The 7,932-nt window shown below is 42.8% G+C and overlaps 1 long non-coding RNA gene across 1 annotated transcript; it reads left to right on the top strand.

Annotated features, from left to right (window-relative positions):
• The first annotated feature begins 3,793 nt into the window (after window positions 1–3,793).
• On the top strand, window positions 3,794–5,292 carry LOC120685828. The gene is made up of 2 exons (XR_005679787.1): window positions 3,794–4,010; window positions 5,121–5,292. It is a non-coding gene; the product is annotated as an uncharacterized LOC120685828 (long non-coding RNA).
• Window positions 5,293–7,932: the final 2,640 nt, after the last annotated feature.

The following is a 7,932-nucleotide window of genomic DNA, read 5'->3' as shown; positions in this document are numbered from 1 at the left end:
GGGCCTGCCAAGTCATGGATTCTACAGTTCCAGGTACATACCTCGTTTTGTTATGAGTAATGTTAGAGTTATGCTTTTGACTAGTGCAGTTATGATTTTATTTTATAATTGATCTTATACTCCTAAATGTTCATCTTTTCTATGCAGTCCGACAATTTGGCACATGATGCTGATGAGGATAGCGTCACTCGATTCCTTGAGGCATACCTGTTGTGGTTGTTTGGATACATAATGTTCAACAACTCACACGGGGCCTATGTGGATAGGGTGCTTGTGCCTTACGCATAGGAGATCGCAGAGGCAGCTGTGGAGGAAATGCCTCAATACAGTTGGGGTTCAGCGGTACTTGCAGCCATGTACCGTGGCCTCTGCAAGGCATCGGTGCAAAATAAGCACAATGTAATTCTTACAGGATGTCCGATTCTGCTACAGCTTTGGTCGTACGAGAGGATAATAATTGGTCGTCCGATTATCGACCACTCACAGTATGAGCTGGATATGTACGGTGACACTGAGGATGATAGGCCCACCATGGGGACTCTCTGGTACGCTCGTCAGGTACGGAAATGACTGCTACTCGTACTATTCTGTTGGCAATTATGTTGCTTTGTTTGACCCTCTTTGTATTTCTTATTGATATATATTATTAATTTCGTGTAGAAGAGTTGGGCCCACGTACAGTCGCGGCGGTCCTATCCTGAGTTTGTAGCTGAGTTTGATCGGTTGACACCTGAAGACGTTGTGTGGGAGCCCTACTCCCAGTTGGCTATAAACACTCGTGCACCGTTCGGGATATCTTCGGTTTGCTCTCAGGACCAGGGCCTTTGGATGACAACTACAGCGTTGGTGTATGACGTTTACATTGAGGCCCACTGCCCGGACAGAGTCAGGAGGCAGTTCGGTCAAAGGTAGTTGTATCCTGTGCTGTCAGCATTGGATCGGGTCCAACGTCATGACCACAGGTAACGATTCATATGTCATTTCAGTGATAATGCACTACAAGAAATCTATTGATCTATGACGAATTTTTTGTGACATTTTAAAAAAGCGTCACAATGTTGCACCATCTATGACGATTCTCCAGTTTTCGTCATGGATCTAGAGTTGTGGGTTCTGGGCCCAAAACTCAGTGACGTTCTAGCGTTTTCGTCACGATTCGGCCCATAAGCAATGACGTTTTAGTAAATTTGTCACGGTCAATATATTAAAAATTGTCATAGTTCTTTTGGCCTATCTATCAAGTATATGGCACAAAATTTTATATACACAAGATATTAACAAAAGAAATGGAGATGGAAAATGCTACACTTATATATATTGTCATAGTCCTTTTGGCCTTTCTATCAAATATATGACGTTTCAACAAATTCTTCATCATGATTAAAGATTGTTATTGCGTAGAAAAAACTCCACCTATATATATTCTCACAAAAAAATTATTGTTGATCCGCTTCAACATTCTCCTGGGCTTAGCCCACTTTCCTGCCGCATGTGCTAGCGATTAAAAGAAAAAATGGCCACAAACTCCCGCCGTACATGCGCTTGTGGTAAAAGGGGGGAAAGCAGTCCAGGAAATAATAAAAAAATAGAATTGCAGCCTCCCACCTGTGCGCTTGTGGTAAAAGAAAAAAAACAATCCAAAAAAGAAAACCAAAATGGTATGGGTGGCATAGGCATCGAACGTAACACCACCTTGTATATTGAAGAGATAGGAGCCTAACCAGCTCCACCAGACAAATTCATCTATGTTGTGTCATAGTATTAAATTTTTTATAGACAAAAACACATGCCGCAAAAAAGCTACAATAAAGAATGCAAATTATTTCTATTGGCATTTGGAAAAAAAAAAAAACTTAACCGTGACGCTCAAAAAGGGGAGGAAAAAAAGCTACAATAAAGAAAGCAAATTATTTCTATTTGTATTTGGAAAAAAAACTTAACCGTGATGCTAAAAAGGGGGGGAACAAAAAGGAAAACACGTACCAAGCTGGAGGAGCAAAGGATTAACCATTGAGCTACTCCTTCGTTTGGTTGAAGACGGAGCGTTAAAATATTTTTTATACACGGTGAAGCTAAATTTGGAAAAAAAAGAGAGGTGTTTTGAATGGCGGAGATTCGAGCCCGGGTCACCGGTACAAGAGATTACCACCCTACCAAAGCGCCAATTACCAACTTGTGTTTATGGAGGATAATAAAATATTTATATATTATTATTTACACGTGGCCCTGCAATCAAGAACACATGTGCGATTCATCTTTTTCTTTTTAATCCAGAATTAAATTTTGTTGTTGGTATTTCTCCCTCATAATAACTCCAAATTTGATGATTCTTGTTTCTGAATTTTTCTAAAATCAAGAACTTTCATCTATGCCATATTTTTGTATGTAAATTATTATTTATCATAACTTTTCTATATAGCAAATTTTCTTCTAACCAAGTACAAAATAGAAAATAACTTTTTGGCATAGCAATGACCAATGTAACTTCATATTTTCTAACAATATGGGGAAAATGAGGTTGTGTCCGGGTTCAAGGTGCATATGAGTTCAAAAATGTTATGAGGTATTCAAAACTCAAAGTTTAGCTTGAGTTATAAGAAACTAGATGAGACATGTATCATTTTGTGAACAATATATGGTCTCACTTTACTAATACTATACAAGTTTTTTATGGTGAGCTTATGGACCAAAAACATGTTACTGTGTTAATTTGTAGATTTTTTTTATACCAAATTTAGATATTATTGTAATTATTATGCGGTAATTTGGAGAAAGAAGTTTGAATTGTCCATAGAATACAATTGAATTTTTCATATATCTCGAGGAAATTGACTAAACTGTAACATATGAGACTAAATATAGTTTTTGTAGGTTTTTTTTAATCCTATTAGATGCACATGTAATTCAATTTGGAATTAATTTCGATAACCATGTAGAAATTCATTTAACTTATAGAAAATAGTAAATAAGTTCTAACAAATTTGAAACTTCTACACCACAATTTATCTCTAGGCTGTTACACATTAAAAATAAATTTGTATATATAACATAATTATTTTTATAGTTTACTTCATAGTGGTCCATAAAAAAAAAATTAGAACATTAAACGGGCCAAGAAACACAGACAAACCTATTTTTCACTAAGGCCCAACTTCTCTTAGCCATCCATCTTCGATCCAACGCCTGAGCTGCATCAATCATCCAATAAATATCCACTGCTCCACCTCCAAACCCTACTCGCTTCTCCTCCCCCTCCCACATCTCACCTCAGACGCGCCGCCGCTCTTCTCGCCTCAGATGCGCCGCCGCCCTCCTCGCCTCTCCCTGTCCCGTCCCCAACTGGCACTTCTCGTCTGTGCCCACCGCGACCGAGCTTGGCGGCCGCCGGAGTTGTGCACGTGCACGCCTTGCCTGCTAGCGGGCGGCACATGAACCACCAGATTTGGTGCGGGCGGCTCCTCCATCTCCCAGCTGCCGCATTCGGAGGGAAGGGAGACGAGATGCCGAGCGCCGTGCAGCCACCCTACTCTGCTCTCGCGTCCTCGTCACTGCGCAACTAATGCTCCGGCCTCCACACCTCTCCCTCTCTTTCTCCTCAGATCTGCGCGCTGCTCCCTCTCGCTCGTCAAGGGCCACCGTCTCGCTCGACCTCGCCGCCGCCGTGACGGCCCTCGCGTGGCAGTCATCTGGGCTCGGCGCGGCCATCCACGCGCCCTGCAGCCACTGGCGGGCTCCGGGCGCAGAGGCACGCTGTGGTCGTGGCTGCCTCCTGCTAAGGCGGGCGCGGAGGAGGTTGTGCTGGAGCCCATCACGGAGATCTCTAGTGCTGTCAAGCTGCTGAGCTCCAAGTCGATCTCCTACCGAGGTGAGGAAACTCTTCCTCTCTCTATTTGTCTGCAGGTTGAATGTGTGGGAGATGATGGGGAGGAGCAGGATGGCTTGCAGATGATGAAGGACCTGAATCTAGTCTTCCATGATGCTAGCAACCTATTCGATCTAATGCTGGAATGGTAAGATGCGTAGCTTATTTTGTGTTGTGTCTACTTGTTCCAGTTGTCAGTGCATCTCTGGTGCACAGACTGGATGATATATACGTTGCTATCTTGTGTTGTGATTTGCTTTTCTTCCTTGTAATGGCTCTGAACTTTTGATACATACTCTGAACCATAATGATGACTGAACTTTACAAATTGCAGATTCACATATGAACCTGTAATGCTCATGCTCTGAAAGATGAAAAATGAAAATTGCTCCATAATGTAGATATGATCATTTGAATTTTTTATGCAAATCCACCCAAAGCTAGCCAAACATATCCTAGTACTTGTGATGAATTTCCTTGAAATGGTGCTCCAAAGTCTGAACCTATAATGCTCTGAAGTCTGAACTTGTGTTATTTTTTTTGTGTGGTACATTGCATGGTCATGGAAGCACCGGGTCAATCCCTATGAGATAAGTTTATACTCTTTTCCATTTTTAACTTCTCCTGATATCAATGCAATGTAAGAAAAATAAGAATGGTTCCTGATGGCAATATTAGTTTTTTTACTTCTCCTGTTGGCTACTGACAAAACTAGCTTTTGTCAGTTCTGTAACACAATGTCCAGTTAGAAATTACTGTACTTTTATGCTACTTGTCTTTTAGTGTATGTACTCAAATATACATGGTACATGTACCGTTAATTGGTGCTAGAAATTCAAAGGACATCAATACACCTTTTTTAGTGTATGCTAGTAACTATTTGTGTGCACCTATACTCCTTGAACAAACTAAAGTTTCGCAGCACTAGAGTAACAGGTTGGTCCATTTTATTTGGAGTCATGGGACATATTTTTAATGCTTGTCTGTGAATCATGATGTCCTGTTAGCAAGTGGCAATAGCTTAGCAGCTCTCAATGGCTCTTTGTTTTTATTAAGTTGTAGCTCTTTTTATTCACATATTAATTCTTGGTGGTCAGTAACAACATTTGATATATAGTTCTGTCATGCTCTTATTTTCGTTAAAGACAACTGCCTAGAGTACAACATATATTTGTGCTGATGCATTTTTTTTAATTTTGTTTGCATACTATGGACGAGAATATATTTGTGTTAATGCATATTTTTATTTTGGTTGCAGATTATGGACGAGAAGGTCCAATGGATGCAAAGATGAAAACACGAGTGTAATAACTAGCTATTCAATGTGCTTCTCAATTTTAAACCTGAGATGTAATTTTTTGACATGATGTAACTTGAGATACTTGCTCTAAATATATACTATAATTTCTGGGTTGGAACTATTGTTTTCATTTATGGGTCAATTGTTGGGCTTATATTTTATGTGGACTGATTTTTATATGGGCCGTGCATTGCTGGTAATAAATGGCACTACTAGAAAACACGCCAAAGGTCCACCCAAAAATACCGGTATGTAGATAAACCGGTACCTATACTAGATGGAACCTATGGACGAGCCTTAGGTACCGGTTGATAACACCAACCGGTACCTAAGGCTCTCCAGAGGCACCGGGTGGTAATTTTTACATTAGTACCGGGTGGTACCACCAACCGGTGCCTATGGATGAGCCTTAGGTACCGGTTGGTGTTACCAACCGGTACCTTAGGAGCCTTAGGTATCGGTTGGTGTTACCAACCGGTACCTTAGGCTCATTCAAGAATTACTTTAAAAGGAAAATATCTCTCTTCCCATCAGAAGTGATGTGTAGGTGAGATGGTAAGAAAGGTGACTCTGAAGTCAGAGATCCTGAGTTCGAATCCCGACCAGACCTTTTTAACAAAAAATATTCTGGTAAGAGAGCCTTAGGCACCGGTTCTTTTACCCGGTGCTGATGGCCCTAGCCATTGGTACCACTTTCCGGGTACCGGTTGGAAAAACCGGTACCAAAGGCCCTCTTCAACCGGTGCCAAAGGCCTCTTTTCTAGTAGTGTGGTGAGCTGAAAAATATTTGGCCCATCATAGTAGTCTACTTTGAATTGGGCCCATCCACAACTGGGCTACGCTGACGTCATCGACCATATCAGCAGCTTCGTGTCTGCATCACATGATTGCCATGTCAGTGCCACCAAGGAGATTTGTCATTGCCCATGTGGATATTGTGTGATGTGGCAATTAAATTTGTGATGAAAATTATAATGTTTGTGATGTTTATTTTTGTCATAGAAAATGGGTTTGGGCTGGGCTTTGGGGGCCCGGGTACATTTTATGACGATTTCAAAATGTCATGGATCAAACAATCTGTGACGGAATTTTAAGGAACGTCACGAGGTGTGATCTATGACGCTCAATACATGATGTAATTTGAGATCGTCATAGATACTGTTTTATGACGGTTTTTTAGTGATTTGTGACGAAAATTAGTCATCATGAATCACCAAATTTTTTGTAGTGATGCATTGCTGCTTTAACTAATCAATATTTAGTTTGTCGAGGGCTAGTCAACCCTTCTCGAATATGTGGATGACAAGGGTGCAGCCTTGGGTCGATGGCTGGGACCAGGCAGAGGAGAACGTGGCGCTTCCGACTCCTGCACACACGGAGGCTTCGTACAGGGCGTACCTAAACTGGTACCAGCCTAAGACTCGTTGCCGCTTGCTATATGCTGACATGCATCCACAGCCGCATGTTGCGACCCCACAGAATGGCTATGCACGACATAGAGATGAGGCATTAGCTGGGGGCGGTGAGTCAAAGTTATCATCGCTTTTCAAATACTTTGGATTATAGTGGTAATATCTTTCTTTTTCTTGCATGCAGTTTGAAATGTGCAGGTTGATGGACGTAGATGCCAAGGCGAATTTGATGAGGATTCAAGCGGGATCTATGATGGATAGGAATTAGCAAGAGTCGGCCTGGACCCGAGTTTCACAAAGAGCCCATTTCATGCTTGAAGCCTTTGGTAGCCGGACATCGTACGAGGACTCCTACGGTTCATCTGAAGCCTCGATCTCGTTTCCTTGTGGTCCCACACATCAGCAGCCTTCCCCAGCACCTTATTGGTCTCAGCAGCATTATCCAGGTACGTGAGGATACTTACTGACTTCCTTCTTTGATAACAACAATTAATTCTCAGTCCATACAGGTGATGGACACCCACCTTATCAACCTCACGGAGGGACCCAGTTTAGTACCATGGCACCAGCTGCAGGGATGTCCACACACAGCATAAAAGAGGTCGACATAGCCAGGGTGGTTAGGAGGTGGTTCTAGTTGTTTCTGTATTTTTGTTATGAACATGTCGTCATGTTATACTTATTTCGTTCTTATGCATCACCTATTTTGTTCTCAGTTACGTATGTATATGAATTGCTAAGTTATACTTTTCATATTCATCTACTTTACTAACGGTTTTTATTTCTATCCAAAATATATAAAACCACATCTAATGCCGCACTGCCGCACTGACGTTCAAGGTTTAACTTGGGAGGAGGGGCCTGCCGCCCCCCTGCCGACCGGCTGCCTGGCCTACCGCCCCGCGACCGGGCGGTGGGTACCTGCCGCCCGGCGGCCTCCCCCCAGTGGCCAAAATGCAATTAAAACAAATTTTATTTATATTCAGGTCTCTACCGCCCGGCAGGAGGGCGGTAGGGGGCCGGCCGCCCCGCAGCCGGGCGGTAGGGGTACAAAACTGTAAATTATGAAACCAAAAATATATTTATGTAAAAAACGATTTTGAAAAATATAAAAATAAAAAAAAACGCGATCAGGAGGCCCAGCTCAATTCAGCCTGCTTGGTCGGTTCGGCCTGCTGGCGAGGCTCGTTTGCGGCCTGCTGGCGGCCTGGCGGGCGGGCAAAGCCTGCTAGCGGCTTGCTGGGCGGGTGAGGCCCATTAGCCGGTTCAGCCGGCCTGTGGCGGCTCATGCAGGTCCAAGAAGGCCCGCATAAAGGTGTAGGGGCGGTTTGGCAGTGGCCCAAGCCGCCACCTCCCCT

Source organism: Panicum virgatum, chromosome 8N, assembly GCF_016808335.1.
Source record: "Panicum virgatum strain AP13 chromosome 8N, P.virgatum_v5, whole genome shotgun sequence".
Classification (NCBI taxonomy): domain Eukaryota; kingdom Viridiplantae; phylum Streptophyta; class Magnoliopsida; order Poales; family Poaceae; genus Panicum; species Panicum virgatum.
The sequence above is the reverse complement of the archived record's forward strand: the minus strand, read 5'-3'. Positions and strand labels throughout refer to the sequence as shown.